Below are 21,836 nucleotides of genomic sequence, written 5' to 3'. Positions count from 1 at the left end.
ATCCCCAACCTTTGGCCCTCCAGATGTTTTGGGACTACAATTCCCATCATCCCTGACCACTGGTCCTGTTAGCTAAGGGTCATGGGAGTTGTAGGCCAAAACATCTGGAGGGCCGCAGGTTGGGGATGCCTGCTTTAGATCAACTGCCTTTGTTTAGAATACCAGGTAACACATTTCATTTTATACTGAGTGGTTTAATTTCTGAGATCCAACAATCATTATTTTCCACTCAAGAACAATTTGGTCACTACCACCTGCTCCTCTTCAAAATATGTGGTACATACGGAAACATGGAAGGTGTCTAAAGAAGCCAGGGTGGCTATCTAAAGAACTTTTAACTGAGTTAAGATTAAAAAAGGATGTGTACAAAAAATGGAAAAGGGGGGAAACCACCAAAGAGCAATTCAAACAAATAGCCAGCACGTGTAGACACAAAGTCAGAAAAGCTAAAGCACAGAATGAACTCAGGCTTGCTATAGAGGTTAAAAGCAACCAAAAAGGCTTTTATGGGTATGTTCGTAGCAAAAGGAAGAATAAAGAAACAGTGGGGTCACTCAGAGGAGAAGATGGTGAAATGCAAACAGGGGACACAGAAAGGGCTGAACTCCTCAATGCCTTCTTTGCCTCAGTCTTCTCCGATAAAGAAAACAATGCCCGACCTGAAGAATTTGGAGCAAATGATTCAGCAGAGGAAACACAGCCCAGGATAACTAAGGAGATAGTACAAGAATACTTGGCTAGTTTAGATGTATTCAAGTCTCCAGGGCCAGATGAACTGCATCAAGAGTATTAAAAGAACTGGCAGATGTGATCTCAGAACCACTGGCAGTCATCTTTGAGAATTCCTGGAGAACAGGCGAAGTCCCGGCAGACTGGAGGAGGGCAAATGTTGTCCCTATTTTCAAAAAGGGGAAAAGAGAGGACCCAAATAATTACCGCCCAGTCAGTCTGACATCAATACCAGGAAAGATTCTGGAGCAGATCATTAAGCAAACAGTCTGTGAGCACCTAGAAAGGAATACTGTGATCACCAATAGTCAGCATGGATTTCTGAAAAATAAGTCATGTCAGACTAACCTGATCTCGTTTTTTGACAGAATTACAAGCCTGGTAGATGAAGGGAACGCAGTGGATGTAGCCTACCTTGATTTCAGCAAGGCATTTGACAAGGTGCCCCATGATATTCTTGTAAAGAAGCTGGTAAAATGCGGACTTGACTATGCTACCACTCAGTGGATTTGTAACTGGCTGACTGACCGAACCCAAAGGGTGCTCATCGATGGTTCCTCTTCATCCTGGAGAAGAGTGACTAGTGGGGTGCCACAGGGTTCTGTCTTGGGCCCGGTCTTATTCAACATCTTTATCAACGACTTGGATGATGGACTCAAGGGCATCCTGATCAAATTTGCAGATGACACCAAACTGGGAGGGGTGGCTAACACCCCAGAGGACAGGATCACACTTCAAAACGACCTTGACAGATTAGAGAACTGGGCCAAAACAAACAAGATGAATTTTAACAGGGAGAAATGTAAAGTATTGCACTTGGGCAAAAAAAATGAGAGGCACAAATACAAGATGGGTGACACCTGGCTTGAGAGCAGTACACGTGAAAAGGATCTAGGAGTCTTGGTTGACCACAAACTTGACATGAGCCAACAGTGTGACGCGGCAGCTAAAAAAGCCAATGCAATTCTGGGCTGCATCAATAGGAGTATAGCATCTAGATCAAGGGAAGTAATAGTGCCACTGTATTCTGCTCTGGTCAGACCTCACCTGGAGTACTGTGTCCAGTTCTGGGCACCACAGTTCAAGAAGGACAAACTGGAACGTGTCCAGAGGAGGGCAACCAAAATGGTCAAAGGCCTGGAAACGATGCCTTATGAGGAACGGCTAAGGGAGCTGGGCATGTTTAGCCTGGAGAAGAGGAGGTTAAGGGGTGATATGATAGCCATGTTCAAATATATAAAAGGATGACACATAGAGGAGGGAGAAAGGTTGTTTTCTGCTGCTCCAGAGAAGCGGACACGGAGCAATGGTTCCAAACTACAAGAAGATTCCACCTAAACATTAGGAAGAACTTCCTGACAGTAAGAGCTGTTTGACAGTGGAATTTGCTGCCAAGGAGTGTGGTGGAGTCTCCTTCTTTGGAGGTCTTTAAGCAGAGGCTTGACAACCATATGTCAGGAGTGCTCTGATGGTGTTTCCTGCTTGGCAGGGGGCTGGACTCGATGGCCCTTGTGGTCTCTTCCAACTCTATAATTCTATGATTCTATGATTCTATTCCAAAACCTACACAGCACACCAAAACTCCTTCGCTGGTTGGTCTGTAATAGTTGTACTTGAAACATATTTCTCGTTTGCTGCTTTCCTTCTGATAGCTTTGATCAATCCAAAAAAGAACTAAAAGATTGTTAAGTACTAAGTTGCACAAGAAAAGGGCCGTTTTTTCTTCTTCCTCCAACAGCCGGTATAATAGCTTTGAGTACATGCTACAATATTATACATGTAAGTGAACTAGTAGTATAATCTTGTACTTGGAACAACCTGCTAGCTGAGGTGCCTTTTCTTCACTTCATGCCCCTGCATGCTCCCTGTGACTCGCCAGTTTCACTGCCTTTCCCTTGCTTAAAAGCAAATGTAATCAGGCAATTATCCAATATGATTTACAGAGAGGCCCACAATTCATCTTCCCACATTGAACATCTATTTCTGAAAATGGTTGTGGTCAGATGCAATGCTAAGCCACAAAGTATGGTTTGTTTAACCATACTGTGCTTGGGGGCCAAGTACTGGTGCATGCAGTTCAAAGTGTTCCAGCTGTGCTCCTCCCTTGAGAGGGGAAACAAACCATGAATTGGTTGGCTTAGCATTCTGTCTGAACCAGCACTTGGGGTACATTCCCTCCAAACCAACTGTGATCGGGAAAGCACAGCTCAGCATGAGACTCTTATTCCAAGGGTTGTGGGTTCAAGCCTCACGTTGGGCAAAAGTTCTATGATTCGAAGATGATTCTAAGAACAAGGCTTGGCTTGAGACGGTGGTTTGTTTGGAGAAACGAACAAAGAGTGATGGTTCAGACAAAATACTAAGATAACCACTCTGTGGTGCACCAGTACATAGCTCAGATAGTTAAACAAGACAAATATTGTGACTTAGCATTATCTATTAACACAGTCAATGGCGACGTCATTTCAAACCTTTGCAATGTATTAAAATGATTGCATTGACCCAGGAAAATATTGTCAAGGACATATGTGTAGAACAGAGATAGCTCTCCACATGCTCTTGGGCTACAGCTCTTATCTCTGACCATTGGCCATGGTGGCTGGAATTAATGGGAACCGTAGCCCAACACCGGGAAGGCCAAAGGTTAGCTACCCCTGGTGCAGAGAAACACAATGCACGGACTTTGAAGTTAGCACTCCTGAAACAAATCAAAACACTCAGAAATCCCAGAGTCCTATTAGGTATCAGATGCAGTTTCCAGCAAAAGGAAAGCAAGCATATATATAGAGGGGTTTGTTAGTTTGTTTTTTGGTTTTTGAAACATGAGGAAACAAAGTTTCGTTAAACAATTCAGACTGCAAGAGTATCTCCTTGGATCATCTGAGCAATGATAGAAGTTTGCATCTTCTTTTAAGATTTCAAGGTAAGTAGCATACAAAACCAGGAAGGAGGAAGGAAGGGGGTCTACATTTTTGCCCAGATCAGTTCATTTCAAAAGAAGGATGGTGGCAAAGTGCAAAGCCAAGCAACACAGGCACATCAGCATTTCACAGTAACTATGGGGAGAAGTGAAAAGGAATAAACATAATTATCTTGGTATACAGTCTATTATAGAACTTAGCATGCCCAAAATAAGAGATGTGCACACCCTTTGTGTCAATCCTGTGCTAGGATAGAAGGACAAAAAAGGAATGGGGCAAATAAGTATCTGGGACAGCTACAATAGTTTGTTTCTGAGCAAAATTCAAAGTGCTGGGTTGTGTGGGGTTTTTCTAATGTATAAAGTCCTAACAAGGACCACAATATCAACATGAACTAATCTGGCATTGATACTAGTCTAAGTGACCCTGCTCTGAGTCCATACAAGCCCAACCTTGTAATAAATAAGCCTTTTGCTTATTTTTTTGCCCAGGCTGTCAAGGTCTATTTTGTTTTTATGCTGTAATTTTTGTTAACTGTTTGCTGTGATTTGTTGTATTATTTATGGTTTTATTCCATGTGCTGCTGCCTATCCACACCATTTTCAACCCAGTGGAAAATATGCTAGGACTACAGGCATAAACTGTAATCACGCAGATTATTTCACAATGCAAAATCTTCAAGCACAGTCAAGCAAGTTGGAAATCTGCTTTTTAAAAAAAGTTTTGATCTGTCAAGTTGAGCTAAGGAACAAACTTGTTATAACATAGGAAACACATGCCGATCATCTTCCTTCCTTGACAGAGCGTGTCTGTGTGCCTGATCTTCTGTACTTCTCTATAGCCCATAAAGAGAACTGAGCCATTTGCAGACTATATGTGCCTCCATAAAGTTTTTTTAAATATCTACAAACATGAGAATCCTAGTGTTCATTAAAATTTGAGACTCCTAGTTTTCATTTTTTAAAAATGACCACCACTAAGAACTGCCACTTACAAAGCTAAGGTGGCATGAGCAATGGCAAGAATTTCCAAAGCATTTGTCTGTGCTGGATGCGTGCCCCTCAATATAAATAAATATAATAAATAATAATAATAATAATAATAATACAATTTCTCTGAATTTTATGTGAAAAGTACATCATTTGAACCAATGTGCAAACTTGAATGTAACAGGGATTTCATACTTGTCTGAAATTTACTAAGTTACTTTATTTTTAAACCCACAAATGTCTTTTAAAATGTGTATTTTAGGATAAAAAACATTTAGGACTAAGATAATATAATGTTGCATTTTGTGGTAAGAATGCATATTTAGATGATTCCTGGTTCAGATTGTTATTTTTAAAAAACAAAGTAATGTGGAAACAGGACTGAAAGGACACATGCAAAATCAAAACATTCTGAAAACATATTGATCTATTCCCAACCAGTCCCAATGGTGCAACCCAAATATTGGTGCTAGCCAGCAGTTTCCCATTGTGAATCACAGCTGTGGCTCCAACAGGGTTCTTGAGGAGAACGGACCATCTCTACCAGTCAAGGAAAGGAGACTTCCTGAAAATAAGGGACTAAATAGACTCCTCCCTAGCAATACCCAGTGCCCTCCCAGCCCAATTAAAAGTGACTTTAAACAAGCAACTGGGTAGTTAGTTTTTGTACCCATGGGTCTAAACCATCACTCCCAATTTAAATAGGGCACAACTATAGATTGTTAAAAGTGAGTCAAATACAATGAGACTTCAATAAAATAATAATAATCATATGCCCTCTGAAGTCTGATTGAAGCTGTAGATTACAAATGGTTGGCATAGAAATGCAGACCACATTATCTGTTTTGAGTCTTACATTTACAGCTGACCAAATATGAACATTAAAAGAAAGAAAGCAGCTTCATGTGTCCAGTGCCACATAATATATATTACTCTGCTCTAATAATACCACTTAGCATTTACTCAAGAGTGTTCAGATCGCTCCACATGCACTCTCAGTTTTCTTCCCAACAGCCCTATAAAAGGCAGGCAAGTATTAAGCTTCCTATATTACGGTCTGACAGAATAATAATTTGCCTAAGGTGACTTGAGTTCAGGCAGGATGCAAACTGGGAACTCCTTAGCACTCACACCTCCCAGCCATCTGGCTATACCCCTTTCTAACCAAAGTTTGCATTTCATGGTAAGTTCAGCATCTGCATGGCTACAGCAAAAGGAAGTTAGGGGAATAGAACTGGAGGCAACCAGGAAGTCGTCAAATACAAAACCATCCTTCCAACCGCAAAACTAAGAAGCTCTGGAGGAAACTGTTCAAGGAAAGGGCAAAAATAAAAATAAAAAATGTTCATGGCCAATATCAGGAGAGGAATCTGAAACCTTTCCAAGAGAAAGTACCAACATTTGTGGCTTTTTTTTTTAAGGTGTACCTTTGGAAGAAGTTCTCTACACTTTCCAAGGATCATTTTGTGCAAAAATTGATCACAAGAAGCTCAGGTGAGATCACACATTGAAAAGCGTGGAAGAAGTCATAGGCACATTCTATATATAGGGCTCCAATATTATGGGCAGAATCCAATCTGTGCTCTTGCAGTCATTGAAAAGGTGTTGATCTACATAAATGGATAATTTTATTTGTATGATGCCTTTCCACAGTTCAAACAAGGACTCATAGCCAACATGGCCTAACAGAGGCCTCTTCTAACAGGATGAAGGGAGGCAAAAATTTTGCTGATTCCTGCTCTGTCCTGGAGTTCCAACACCCCGCAACCCCAAAAATCAGATCCAGAAAGTTGAGGAACTTTCCAGAATAGGATGAATAATCGTAAAATTGCCACCCCATCAGTGGATGTCTGCACTGGATCAGAAGCCCTTCCATGCACAGAGGTCTACTACTACTTTGTACTAGTAGTAAATATAAAGGTAAAGGTAAAGGGACCCCTGACCATTAGGTCCAGTCGTGAGCGACTCTGGGGCTGCAGCACTCATCTCGCTTTATTGGCCGAGGGAGCCAGCGTACAGCTTCTGGGTCATGTGGCCAGCATAACTAAGACCACATGCCTTAACTTTTCCCTGGACAGGGCTTTGTTTGCATGTCTGGTAAAATGGATGCTGTAAAAGACTTTTCATGTGCAGGTGCATGGGGCATTAAAAGTAAAGGGTAAAGGGACCCCTGACCATTAGGTCCAGTCATGACCAACTCTGGGGTTGCGGCGCCCATCTCGCTTTATTGGCCGAGGGAGCCAGTGTACAGCTTCTGGGTCATGTGGCCAGCATGACTAAGCTGCTTCTGGTGAACCAGAGCAGCGCACGGAAACGCCGTTTACGTTCCCGGTGGAGCGGTACCTATTTATCTACTTGCACTTTGACGTGCTTTCGAACTGCTAGGTTGGCAGGAGCAGGGACCGAGCAACGGGAGCTCACCCCATCACGGGGATTCAAACCGCCAACCTCCTGATCGGCAAGTCCTAGGCTCTGTGGTTTAACCCACAGAGCCACCCACATCCCTAGTAGTAAATATAGCATTGAACTATATTGACAATATATTAAACCGAATAAGAAAAAGAAAGAAAGCGTATTAACATACCATAAAATACATTAATAAATTTTGTTGATTATATCAAAAGAGAAGAAAAAACCATCACCAACAGCAAGAACAATGAGTAGAAATAAAAGAGTAAAAAAAGAAATGAGATGTATCTCTGCGTACATCCAAGTGGAACATACATTTTAATCCACCCAACCTTCCAGTGTGTTCCTAATTGTGCATATGGGTCTGCATGTTCTTTTACTTTATTACACCAGTACATGATGGATAATCACAATTACTCAATAATAATTTTAAAAAAGATTATTGAGTGGTCTCCCTGAGAGGGCCACCATTTATATTTCAGTGCATATTAGAGGTTTGGGGGCGGCGGAACAAAGAGTTGAGGAGTAAGAGTTGTAGATTTGAGTGACCTAAGGAACTGTGAACCCTGCGGAGAGACTGTTCTGACATGAATATGATTTCCAATTTCTTAGAAGTCAGCTCCATTTTGTAATTAGGCTTCAGTATAACAGAATGTTCCCAGTGACTCTTATTCTCCCTGCAATATGTGCAATGTGTATCAATAAAGAGATAAAGCTGAGGAGACCCGAGGACATCCCATTATAACAACACACCCTGTTTGGAAATGTTATCAGGATGTACAACAGATCCTCTCTCCTGTTGAGAATGGGCAACTTTTGCCCCGAGGTGCCTTTCAGGTTCATTTCCTGCTGCCTAAGAAATTTGGGATACAGCCAGCCAAGCTTGGATATTGTAAATAACAAAATGCAGCAGCCTGAAAAGAACAGAAAAAGAAGGGGACCTTTGCATTGCATCAACAATCTGAAAGCTCCGCCATGACTGTTCCTGACTTAAGTTTCCAGTGGCATTTTGGGAAGTGAATTTAAACTAAAAATTAAAAAACCAAACAACAAGGATTTGTAAAGTGAGGAAGGACCATATCTAAGTGGCAGGAGAGCTGCTTTGCATGTAGAAACTCCAAGTTGCAGCTCCAGGCATTCCCAGAGAGAGCTAGGGAAAGCTCCTGTCTGAAACCCTGCTACATAGTGTAGAGCTAGATGGATCAATGGTCTGACTCCGTACAATGACATAGCTCACTTGGTAGAGCATAAGACTCTTAATCTCAGGGTTGTGGGTTCAAGCCCCAAGTTGGGTGAGAGACTCCTCCATTGCAGGGAGTTTGACTAGATGATCCTTGTGGTCCCTTCCAACTCTATGATTGTTCCATCCAGAGCAGGGCACAGAATAATGCAGGTCCTATGTCTCCATGTCCTATCTTCCGCATTTCAAACATAAATGGAATAAAAAATCTCACCTTTCTTCAAAGGAGATTATGTCAGTGTGCATGGTTTCTCCCTCATTTTATCCTTACGACAACCCTGTGAGATAGGTTAGGCTGAGAGTAAGTGACTGGCCCATGGTCACCCAGAGAGCTTCATGGCTAAGTGGGGATTTGAACCTTGGACACTTGAACCTTACACCAAGGCCACCCAGTGAGCTTCATGGGTATATGTGGATTCAAACCTCAGTCCCCCAAATTGTAGTTCCACACTCTAGCTAAGTGATGAGCTCCCATGCTCCTCCAATTGTTGCCACACTACAAATCCCCTCATCCCTGATCACTGGCCATGCTGGTTGGGGCTGAAAGGAACTGGGAGTTCTACAACGCTGAGTCTCCTCACTCTGCTCTAATGACTATACTACTTTGGCTCTCGAAGTCTCGTTCAAAGTGCTCCATATACTTATAATTTTAAAATAACTCTTACATTCTTCCCTCAATCAGCTTTTGAAACAGCCGTAGTTGCCATCAGAATAGCAAATGGGAAGTGTTCAAAAGCAAAACCAGACAGGCAGACGTTCAAAAATAATTCCCATATTAAGCAGCAACTGCATCCTAGCAGATCACAATCCGAGAATCACGTAAACAATTTATTTTGAAAATGTACACTCCAAATGACTTTTCTAGGTCAGTAAGAGGATTTTCTCTACTCAATCACATCACTTCCCCACCCCCACCTCAAAAAAGCACAATAAATTATCCAACACACAGGGATGCATTATGCCACTTTCCCATCAAGAACAAGATCCGCTCTGGAACACAGCATGCATTATTAACTGCATCTTCATTTCCCTTGCTTATAAACTGCACTAGCCAAGCCTAAAACCTGAACTGAGGCTTTTTCTAATATGAAGCAATGAGATTTGGCACAAGTGGAATGGAGTGCTGGCAGCAGAGCAAAGCGAATCAGGAGGAAATCGCAGTAGTCCTAGCTCATCCTCTACAACCCATATAAAATAGGACACTGAGAAGGTCATTCTGAGCGAAGATAAAGCTGCATTTCCATTATAAGATGATAGTTCATATTTCATTCAAATGCCTACAGGCAGGCAAGGTACAGAATCAGAACCTGTATATTATAATCAACATATTGAAATCAAGAATGTGGTTTGTTGATTTAGTATTATGTCCCATTTATGTTTTTAGAGCTCAGCTCACATATTTGGACCCTGGTTCATTCTTTTCTAGAGAAAACAAAAACTTACTCATTGTCCACATTCACACGGGACACTAAACCATAGTTTTGTGCTATGAAAGTGAGCCTGCTTCCTCCCCTTCACTACCATTAATCTCATCCCAACTGAGAACTCTGACTACTGTTAGGAATGGTTAAGGGGAAGGTGGGAAAGTTGTGGCCTCCAGGTGTTTCTGACTACAATTCCCACCATCCCACATTACTGGCCATTGTGGTTGATGGGAGGTTGGAATCCAGCAACAATTGGAGGGCCAATATTTCCTCATCATGGTTTAGGGAAAAGAAGATAAACTGTGGTTTGAAGTCAGATTGTTTCCCTAAGCATAATCAACACTTAACCACAGTTTGTTTGGATTCAGGCAAACCATGGTTAGCTGAAAATGGAAGCGGAAACTTCCAATCTCACTGTTGCAGTAGCACCAGAGGAGGAGAGGGCAGCAGCCACATATGCCCAGAGGCTTCTACACATAATGCTAAGTGATAGTTTGCCATTAAATACGAACCAGACCATTGTGTTTGACAGAAGCTCATAGATTCAGTTTAAAGAAGCTATCATTATAGTCACAAAATGTTTGATTTCTCCATCTCTCATTATACTAGAGTTCAGTGCCACCATATGAAAGAAAGCACTTTACACTCACTCTCTCATAATACCTGAGCCTGGGAAGCTTTTCTTCCTCTGTCATAATACAGGAACACAGGATCATCCAAGGAAGCTGAGCACTGGAAGATTTGGGACAGACAAAAGGAAGTACTTCTTCACACAGCACAAAGTTAAGATTCACTACCTCAAGGTGCAGTGACAACCATGACCTCCACAGCTTCAAAAGAGGATAAGAAAAATCCATTGTGGATGAAGCTATCAACGCTATCAGCCAGGATGGACATGTTCAACCTCTGTTACACAGGTTATGCCTCTGTGTATGTGTTGTCTGAGAATCCCAAGTGGAGGGTGGGGGCTGTCCTGCTGGTAGGCTTTCCCACAAGCATCTGATTGTCCACTGCAGAACAGATTGCTGGACTAGATGGGCCTTAAGGAATTCACTCCTACAAAATGTGGTGTCAGATGGTTTCAAGAAGAGTACTGTATAAATTATGGAGGAAGAAAATAAATCAATAGCTATTATTCATGATAGCTGTATGGAACCACCATATTCAGAGGCAAGGTGGTACTGAAAACACGTTGCCTGAGGAATAGCAAAATCCAACAGGTCTGTTGTCCTCATATTCTACTTGGGGACTTCCAGAAGGCATCTGGTTGGCCACTGTGGTAAGTAGGACGCAGGAATAGATGGGTCTTCAGGCTGATTGAACAATTTGGGTATCATCTTATAGTTATTTTTAAGGTACAAAGGGGACTTTGTTTGGTTTGGAATGAAAAGCTCCGGGGGGTTTTTTAAATCAAGAGCCCTATCATGTAAGGTGAATCAGGCACTGTTCATCTATGGATTCTTGGGTCATCAAAGACAAGCCACTCTCTTTCTTAGGCCCCATCTGCACTATAAATGCACAGCAGTATCACAGCACTTTAAACAGCCATGGCTTCCCCCAAAGAATCATAGGAAGTACATAGGGTACTGCGGTTGATGGGAGCTGTAGTCATGGGGTACTGAGAGTTGCTATGACAGGCTTCCTCAAACTCGGCCCTTGAGATGTTTTGAGACTACAATTCCCATCATCCCTGACCACTGGTCCTGCTAGCTAGGGTTCATGGGAGTTGTAGGCCAAAAACATCTGGAGGGCCGAGTATGAGGAAGCCTGTGCTAGGAGACCCTATTCCCCTCACAGAGCTACAATTCCTACAGCTTCCTTGGAAGAGAGACTAAATGGTAAGCCACTCTGAGATCTGTAGCTCTGTGAGGGAAATAAGGGTCTCCCAACAACTCTCAGCACCTTTAGCAAACTGCGCTTCCCAAGATGACTGTTTAGATACTGCTTTAAATGTATAATGTAGATGGGACTATAGTTTCTGTTTTCTGTGCATGAAATACTGTTTAGAAGCAGGCATGAATGCTAATTTGAGAAGCAGTGTTGCAAAAAGCTAGCCCTGCAATGATCAGAGGTTCAATTCCTCTGTGATTCAAGAAGAAAAAGAAAAGAAAAAGAAAGCAGTGTCCTATGTCTCAAATGAGTGAAAGTGTACATTTGTCCTTGGGCAGATTTCAGGTCATTCCCTATGGTATTTGGTGCTTTTTAAGATGCCCCAGTTTTCATTCACAGATGAACCTCAAAACATCCAAACGCTGCAAGAAGGCATTTAGTTATTACACTTGGAGCTGTTATTTGTGGTAGGATACTATTTTCACAATTAGAGACATCCACAAAATCCAACTCACTTCTGGTGCACCCTACCACTTTTAGATTTGCCATATTTCAAATATCCGCCCTTTGGAAGAATTTCTGGCCTAGGAAATAGCAGTATCAAGCTTTTTAGAGCAGAGAAAGGAGAAGGCTTTTGAACCAAAATTTCCTTTCTCTTTGTTCTTAAGGTTAGACATAATGCTAAAATTTATTGCATAGTCCATGAGAAGCCAACACTCTTCCCTCTGACAACTTTTTATAAACATGAGGGAGAAGATTCTAGGGGTTATGATTGAGGGTGAGCGGAGAGGTCCTGTTACAGCAGTGCAAAAGGCAAAAAATATATATATCCATCCCATTTCAAAGCTCTCCAAGTGAGCCAGAAGAAGAAAGAGAAGTGGAATCAGTGGAAGTGGTGAGCAGAACAACAAATAAATGACTGGCTACTAAGCCAAGACAAAATGTGTAGATGCATTGTATTAGTAGAGTCAAGTCCCTGGCTTCTTACCAAAAAGCTTTGCATGCACATAAATGAAGAAACATTGTGCAGATAACAAATCCCTTTGAAGACTAAGCAGAAGGCAAGCCCTTCAGTTCAAAGTTAGAAATCCCAATTCCAAAGTTTCTTGTGTGCGTTTTTAAAGATAGCAGTACCTTTGGAGCCAGCTATCAACCTCAAGCAGCCAGTCTGTGGTTCAGGTGCCATAACCAGCACAAGAAGCTGAAGGAGTGTTGCAGAACAACTGGGCGGCAGCAGGAGGGACTGTGGGCCTTGCAATAGGAAAAAAATGCAAGGTTGCATTTCTTCCCATCCCTCCTGAATTAAACTGCACCCAGCTCAGTAAACTAAAGACACAATCAGAGAGTTAAGGAGAATGCTGCTCTTAAATGGCATTTCTGTATGTTCTGGCAATTGTCACAGTGTTCCACGCACCAGAAGTGGTTTAGTCATGCTGGCCACATGACCCAGAAAAGCTGTCTGCAGACAAATGCTGGTTCCCTTGGCCTTAAAGCGGAGATGAACGCTGCACCCCATAGTCAAATTCGACTGCACTTAACTATCCAGGGGTTCTTTACCTTTAGAGTAACATCAGTCAAGTCTCTTGACAAGTATGCCACATCACCACTGAACAACAATAAGAATGATAGAGAGGTGAACCAGAAAGGGGTGAAGATTAGCTCCCAGACCTTCCAAAACCACTTGCCAAACCCTGTTGCAAAAAAATGGTAGATGAGCAGATAGGCAATACCAAGATACAGAAAAGCAGTACAGAGCATTCAAACATTGGTTATAAGCAGGGCTTTTTTCCCAGCCGGAACTCAGTTCCAGCACCTCTAAGGCGGGTGCCATTGCCATTAGAAGAGAACAAGGGAGCTGTGCATGGTGAATTCCAGCACCTATCTTTCTAGAAAAATAGCACTGGTTATAGGGGGTAAGGAAGGTGGTGGTAATGGCAAAAATCCCAGGTTAGAAACAATTTTCAGCTCCATGCAGTATTGTTGCAACTTTAAAACAACAACAACCTTTGCATCTAGTTCTAATACATATGATTGCTGAAATGCCAGGGGGAAACATTTGAGAATGTAAAAAAGCCTTCACCAAAGGAAAGCATAGAACTATGCGATTCTAGAAGGCAACAGAAGGCTATTTAAGTGACGGAAGTAGATCAGTGCCATTTCTGGGAAGCATAAGAGGCAGCTAGCAAGTCAGAGGGAATAATTTTACGGCTGACCTATCACGCCCTTTGCAAGCAGGAACACCAATCACATTGGAAAAAAGCAGGACAGATTGACAATATCACACTTGAACTACCACCAAGTCTGCCTTTGTGAGAGTGCAACAGCCTGTGCAGAGGCAGCATCAGCACCATGGCCAAGCATTCCCAGCATGGTTCATGCTTTCAGCTATCGCGGGTTGTCAAAATTATGTACGTTTGAAAAAGGATTGAATTATCAGTGGCCATTGTAAGCAGGTGATCTATGGGAAGGAAGGCAGCAACACGAAAGATGACCCAAAATTAGCAGCGTGTTGCTCAGGAGAAACTCTAAGGTAACTTTATCTTAAAGGGTTAATTCATGATGGCACTAGCAGTAAGTTCTGTGCAAAGGAACACGTTTCAACCATATACAATAATCTCTGCACTGCATGGATTTCAATGTTGCAAGCTGTACACAAATTCTCAGAAATGTTAGAAGCCAAACTGTAATTTGTCTAACTGCCTTTTTAAAAACCGATAAATACACACAAGGGAAAATGGAGAACCCAGTAAGAGGGTGGGAAAGCTATTTTCTCACACCCAGGATGCACTGGGTAAAGAAAACATCTCCAATGATACACTGTTATCTCCTGTATTACAAGGTCCTGGCTTGATGTTTACTGGAGGGGTGATATCAAATGCTGGGCTTTCTGGTCCCCCCCCCCACACATTATGGTTAATGTAGAAAAGGATTGTACATAAAGTCTTCTAGCTGGTGCTAAGTAGCCATGAGATGAATATAAACTGAATTCAGCAGATTTCTATAGGAAAATCACCCTGATTCAAGTTGTCATGTTCACACAAGTAAGGAATCCTAAAACAGCCCAAGTATTAGTCATATCCTTTTGTTCAGTTTCCATGTCATTCTTTGCGCTTGGAGCAAATGGTGAACTTCAGTTAAGTCTGTATTTCAAAGCTGCGTTACACATTACATTTTTATGGCATGCTCATAAAATCTGCCTGGTGTTTACATGATCGCATATTCAAACAGAAGAGAGGCAACTGAGAGTACTCAGTTAGTTGGGAACAAGAAAGCTCTTGGTTAACTCAATTCGCACTCTCACTCTCCCTCTGTGTGTGTGTGTGTGTGTGTGTGTGTGTGTGTGTACATATTAGACTAATGTGTATCAAGGAGGCATGATTATCATTGCAGGTGCTGGCCAAGTGAGCAGTCCATAAGTTAGGTGAAGCAATACATCCTTTACACAGAAAATTACTTATTTCCAGAGGGTTTAAGTCTCTGCATCAAAAAAAGAAGGCACTGATTAAGCAACAAAAACTGATCTATTTTTTATTTTATTTTTTGTTTAGAATGAAATGCCACCTAAAGTAGCTCAACTCAACTACCTCGTGCCAGATGGATGCTGCCAACTCTCTATTACAAGAATGAGGCTGGTGCAATAAGGTTTATATGTTGCTCTAATCGTCACAAGACATGCATACTCTATCCACCAGCCTTAGGGTAAGATTAAACATTCTGCAGCTGAAATACAATTACAAAGCAAAAAGCCAAACAATTTGTAACATGAGCCACCTGTACCAGATACCTGATCTCAGCTATAGTAGAGCAAGACCAACTTTTGAATCACTAAAGTTTGAGAGTGGCAATCACAATTCTGTAAAAGCAGCTCCATATGTGACGTTACTCTTTCGAAGCATAAGGCTCTTACAAGGTCATTTGTTCCATTTATATTCATTGACCAGAGTTGATAAAGCATGGCTTACTTTAAAGATGAAAAGCCTGTTCCTGATGATGTTGGACTTCCAACTTGCATCAGTCCCCGCCAGCATAGCCAATGGGAGTTGGAATCCCACAATTTATGGAGGGCTACGAGTTCCCCCATGGGACGCGGGTGGCGCTGTGGGTTAAATCACAGAGCCTAGGACTTGCCGATCAGAAGGTTGGCCGTTCGAATCCCCGCAACGGGGTGAGCTCCCATTGCTCGGCCCCTGCTCTTGCCAACCTAGCAGTTCGAAAGCAAGTCAAAGTGCAAGTAGATAAATAGGTACCGCTCCGGCGGGAAGGTAAACGGTGTTTCCGTGCGCTGCTCTGGTTCGCCAGAAGTGGCTTAGTTATGCTGGCCACATGACCCGGAAGCTGTACGCCGGCTCCCTCGGCCAATAAAGCGAGATGAGCGCCGCAACCCCAGAGTCGACCACGACTGGACTTAATGGTCAGAGGTCCCTTTACTTTACAAGTTCCCCCATTCTTGATTTACTTCATATACTGTCTGAATCCAGAGACAGGTTTTGCACACATGCAGTGTAGTCTGGTGTGAATAATGATTGAAGCAACACAAACAGATATGGAGAGAAAGCTGAGACAAACCACGAACTGATGATACAAACCAATCCTGTGGCATAAATCACAAAGATGGCTGTAGCTTTTGCCATGGATTCGAACAAAATAAAACCTACTTGCCACTGAATCATTGTTGGGGGGAACTGGAAGTGTTCTAGTTTCTGTCTCTTGCTAGGATCGCACAAATATAATGTTCCATCTTATCCAGCATCACTCGAAAGTACTCATTTACAACCCCTTCTGAAGTCTCTCTCAGAGCAACCAGTTTAATTTTCCTTTGAGACTCATCAATGATTAGTTTTAAGAGCAAACAGCAGCCACCTTTCACCCTTAAGATCTTACCAAAATGTTGCCATAGGTACAGCATGTAAGAGTGATTCAGGCATGTTACGGTAAAAAGAGAAGATTCATACCAAGCCATCACTAGATGCCTTCTACAAAACAAAGTATATTGTTGCAATTTAAAAGACTAACAAATTTGTTGTTGTGGGCAAGCATCTACATCATTAGATGCAACTCTAGACCAAGAAAGCTAACGCCATAATAAAAAAATTGTTGATCTTTATGTTACCACAAGACTCTATTGCTTTTGGTGCAAAAGACCAACATTGTTACCTTTCTGTGAATTGTCTCAGTATTTAATTACCAACTTTTCCTTTTTATTGTGATTATTAGTATAACAGAAGGATATCTTAGAAGTATCTTACAGAATTGGAGAAGGAATGTACATTGCTGGTGAAAGTTTCTATGAACACTAAAACAACACTGGACATTGGTCCAGAGTTTCTAGCAAACCATGGGAACTATTTGACAAACTGCGTAGGCTTTGACACTGGTTTGCTTCATTTGAAGTGATTCATTTTTCTGAGATCAGTCAAAGCAATGAAGTACTATAATATGACCAATCTGAAATTAACGCCAGAGCAACTTGTGTTCTCTCTAATGAAAATGTTATTTCTAATCCCTATACAATCAACAGCAAATACTGTTTACTAGTGAGACAGCTACACCTGTGGTTCACAGCCTTAGGGAAATAACAATGCTAGATTCAGGGATTCCCCAATGTACAAATTTTCTTCAGGGATAGATTAACTTTGCTTGTCCCTTTGCATTTCAAAATGAAAACAACATACCTGCTTTGCAACTCCAACCAAAGAGAGTGATGAAGAAAAGAAAATGACGACAATTAATTAAGAAAGCTGCTTATGTGGCTACTACAGCAATTATGGTTCATGGTGGTTCATGGTCATTAAGGAGTCAGAGGATTTGTAATATGGGACACCTCTTTTTTACATGATCCACAATTTCAAACCTCACGTTAATAGTCCTAAAACAAGCATCCAGGGGATTGCCGAGACCCAAACTGGCCTCTCTGAAAGAGTAAGGCTTTCAACACACCATTCCACAAGAACTACAAAAAAAAAAATGTCTTTATATTAAAAATTGACAATGCAAACCCAACCCTTTAAAGACAGAGATCCTAATAACCCTGAGTACCTTTACTATTGGAAGCTTATAAATACTGAAGAGAAAAGGTTGGCATTTAATCAGTGTATCTTAATCATTTTATGTTTCCTATGCATAGCCATACACAGAGTTATTATTAATAATGGCAGACAAGCTTCCCTGAAAGACAGCACTGTCAGTTTGCCTGCATAGGGCGCAGATGCAGAAGAACAGTGCATGGACTATAGGATGTGCTTCCCTATTGCAAGCCGGGTAAGGCTATGGACCAACTGTAGCCCCATCCTGGACCATTTGCAACTCCCCAAGGAAGAGGTGGGAAATATATGGCCCTTGAAATATTATTTAGTTCCCATCATCCCCAGCCAACTTGTCCTCCAATGGTCAGGAGTAGAGCTGCAGAGTGTAGTTTTGTACCACCCTTCATCTTATTGATCCCAGGATGGTTTATAACAGCCTTCCCCAACCCAGTGCCATTCAGATGCTCTGGACTACAAGTCCCATCAACCCTAGCTGCTTGCCACACTGACTGGGGCTGATGGGAGTTGTAGTCCAAAACATTTGGCGAGCACCATGTTGCGGGAAGGCTGGTTTACAATAATTAAAAACACCAAATACAATTCAAATACAACAGTAAAAGAAGTGTAGGGTTGTGATTGGTCAAAGAATATGAAATAATGTTCAAATGTGTCTAAATCATTGATTTTATGAGAAAAAATGATCAACAGGCTTGTTGCTTAAGCTACCTTCAAAAAACAAATTAGCTGTTATTGAGAGGGAATATTAACTTCACACACACAGGTGCAATAAATTATCTTCTTACTTTTTTATTCCCCCCTTCCCTGGCCCCCAGGACCTCAGTGTAGTTTATGCGCTTTACTTAAACTCATCTTGGGTGGGCCAAGAGTGCAAGGACGACCTAACATCATCTGATGTGCTTCTCATAACTGAGAAGGATTGTCCTCAAGTCCTGCTTGCTTTTCCCTGTAGGCAGCTGGTCAAGCACTTTGAGACCAGGAAGTTTGACTTAGATGGGTCATTCACCTGATGCAGCAGGTTCTTCTTATGTTCTTATGAACCCAGATTCCTTGGTCCTAATCCGATACTCTTCCTCAGCTTGCTGCAATGCAAATATTTTGGACTACATCACCCATCATGCCTATCTACTGGGGCTGATGGGAGCTGTAGTCAAAAGCTTCTGGAGCATCTCATGTTGAAGAAAGTTGTTCTATTCACTAGCCTTTGCCATGTGATGACTGCTAATGCCTGCAATCACACCAAATGACTAGTAAGAGAAGCTTTGCTATGCTGCTAGTTTTGCCCTCCACTGCTGAAGTGCTAAATATTGCCCACATTGCTGCCCTTGTGAACAAAGGCCACAAAAATAAAAATTAATGCAAGCTGCCATATACAGTGACATTTGGGGGATATTTGCCTGTGGTCAAATAGATAGTCAATGACAAATGATAATAAGCAGTTCTTTTTTTCTGGGGGACGCAGGGGTACACATACCCCTAAACATTTTGTGAATCTAAGTTTAGCCTCATTGAGGGGCAGTATTTCAATATCAGTAGGAAAACTAGAGTACCCCTAAACATTTTTTTAGAAAAGAAAAGGCACTGATAATAAGTGTTGCATGAACTGACCCACTGCAGCATCCTGCTGGAGCAACAAAGATAATAGTAATAAGGATCTACCAATGAAGAAAAATATGAGTGATCTGCAGAAAAGTTAAATCCTCTAATCCTAGCAGTAAGGTGGGCACACTCATGATTGTGGAAATGCTTTCACAAATTGTTTACATTTATTGTATCATAGTGTGAGCCTACATCCGGCTTGAGCATCATGCGGCACATGTAGCACATGTAGCCTATGTGCTAATCCAGCCAAGCCATATTTGATTCAGAATTATCTGTAATTGGAACAAATTCAAAGGTCATTCTCAAGCTTTAGAGACATTCTCACAGGATTACTAAGTGAAACCTTAGGTGGCGGAGACCAAAGGAAACAAGATGAAAGCTAAAGCTAGTAAGAGTCATTATAGATTAAAAATGTGCCAGTGTGGACAGAATGATGCATTTTAGCCTGCAAATTCTTCAGCATACCTTTGCCCTGGCATATTAAAATGCTGCACAGCATGGTGGGAGTGGGGGAGAGAGAAAAGTAAGCTTTGCAAGATGACAACTTTAACCAGAGGCAGAAAAAGGTTATTTGCTTCTTCAGTACTTTTCTTTTATATGTCCATTTTTTGGATACCATTTGCATATAAACAAACACGGACAGCACAGCATAGAACTATTTTTTGTTATTAACACCAGATCCAGATGTATAACCAGCTTTCCATACATATGAACTGAAAAAGAAAGAAAGATATGGAATCATTCCTGCCATCTTTGAGTTGGTGCATTTCAGACTTCCCATCTTACAAACACCATATATTGATAACCTTGCAAGAGATGACCTTATCAAAATGTGCAGTTAGCAATTCAAGAATCCTTTTTCATTCCAATACAACAGTTGTACAACAGAAATCAGAACCAACACCCAAAGGCTGCATTTTGCAAACAGAAACACAGGCAAACTTGAGGGAGGGACAGAGGCGCACACCTACAAGGCCTTCATCTTCCGTAGGTCATACTGCACCACTAGTGATCAAAAAGCATGGTGCATTATCCTGTATATGTCTTTCAAAAACTGTTTACCCTGGCAGACTGTGCTACTTTAAGCAGCTTATCCCTAAACCACAGCCTTCCAACAACCCTTTACCATTCAATAATCAGCTGGAAAATGCAAAAACCAGGCAGATCCATCCTGGCCCCATGGCGTTTGCATACAAAAACTTTTAACTAAGGATATCAGAGAATTCCACCAAAACTGGAAGGGAAAATTGCCAGTGCTCACTTATTTGTCCAATGTCTGGAACACAAATCAATTCAACAAAAAGCACCCTCACTAATGCAGCCACGGTTTTCCCAGTAGTGATGTATGGAAGTGAGAGCTGGACCATAAAGAAGGCTGATCCCCAAAGAATTGATGCTTTTGAATTATGGTGCTGGAGGAGACTTTTGAGAGTCCCATGGACTGCAAGAAGATCAAACCTCTCCACTCTTAAGGAAATCAGCCCTGAGTGCTCACTGGAACGACAAATTGTGAAGCTGAGGCTCCAGTACTTTGGCCACCTCATGAGAAGAGAAGACTCCCTGGAAAAGACCCTGATGTTAGGAAAGATGGAGGGCACAAGGAGAAGGGGACGACAGAGGACGAGATGGTTGGACAGTGTTCTCAAAGCTATGAACATGAGTTTGACCAAGCTGTGGGAGGCAGTGGAAGACAGGAGTGCCTGGCGTGCTCTGGTCCATGGGGTCACAAAGAGTTGGACACGACTAAATGACTAAACAACAACAACAACAACAAAATCCAGCCACTAAGGGACACAGATTCAGTCTCATGGAACACACTATTTGAGCCTTACAGTGCTCAAATAACGTAACATTTGGACAGAAACATGCAACATCCAAAGCCCAGGTGCTCTCTGTTCTAGGCCACTAATTCTGCAAACGCAAGTGAGGAGAGAAGTGTTTATCTGGCTGGGTTCTAGAGGAGATGCTTGCAAGAAGAAGAGAGCAGAGATGAAAGGGGGTGACATTAAAACAAATATTAAGCTAAAAGAATTAGAGGGGATATTCCTAACCTTCATTATACAAGACAGATATTTGCAGAATGAGTTCAATGTTTTGGGAATTATCACCTTCTTTTTTTAAAAGTGAAGCTGTTTGCATATTATTTTTCAGAGGTCTCAGAGGTTTTTATGCCCCAACATAACATACGGGATCACTGAAAGTGGGCATTGGCATCTCAGTCTCCTAAGTCACATAAACCAGGCTATAAATCAGAACAATAATTTGTGTGGCTGGCTTTTGGCATCTTAACCCCAGGTCTTTGTATAAACAAGTTAGCTGGGACTTGATGTTGGCAGTCTTGTAAAATCTTTAACAAAATAATAAGATAGCCATGTTGACTTCCAAACAGCAGTGTTGCTATGCCAACAGCAACATGCCTTGCCTGAAAAAGAAGCTAGAACATATTTGAATGTTACCCTGGCTATACATGGGAGCTCAGTTGTTCATCAGTGCTACCTAAAGTGGTGGTCTGTGGACCAATGCCAGTCTACAAGCCATTGGCTGCCCATCCCCAGGGGACGCCACCTCAGCCCAGGTTGAGACCAAAAATGGTACTGGTCCCTGACACAGTTGGGGGGGAATTGAACTGTCAGATCACCACATCAGATAGC

General features: G+C 41.9%; 1 protein-coding gene and 1 long non-coding RNA gene across 5 annotated transcripts in view; both read right to left on the bottom strand.

Moving 5' to 3' along the window:
- The window catches only part of LOC309350493, a 32,736-nt gene extending 11,679 nt beyond the window's left edge, over positions 1-21,057 (bottom strand). The window contains exons 1-2 of the long non-coding RNA XR_014160434.1: positions 20,958-21,057; positions 15,976-20,497 (exon numbers count right to left, since the gene is read on the bottom strand). This is a non-coding gene — a long non-coding RNA (uncharacterized lncRNA). The remainder of the gene's footprint in view (positions 1-15,975; positions 20,498-20,957) is intronic.
- The window catches only part of PPP3CA (protein phosphatase 3 catalytic subunit alpha), a 192,898-nt gene that overhangs the window by 154,638 nt on the left and 16,424 nt on the right, over positions 1-21,836 (bottom strand). The gene's annotated exons all lie outside the window — the stretch shown is intronic.

This window comes from Podarcis erhardii, assembly GCF_964252035.2.
Source record: "Podarcis erhardii genome assembly, chromosome: 9".
In the NCBI taxonomy this organism is placed as follows: Eukaryota; Metazoa; Chordata; class Lepidosauria; order Squamata; family Lacertidae; genus Podarcis; species Podarcis erhardii.
Note: the sequence above shows the minus strand (reverse complement) of the source record. Positions and strands in the feature narration are given on the sequence as shown.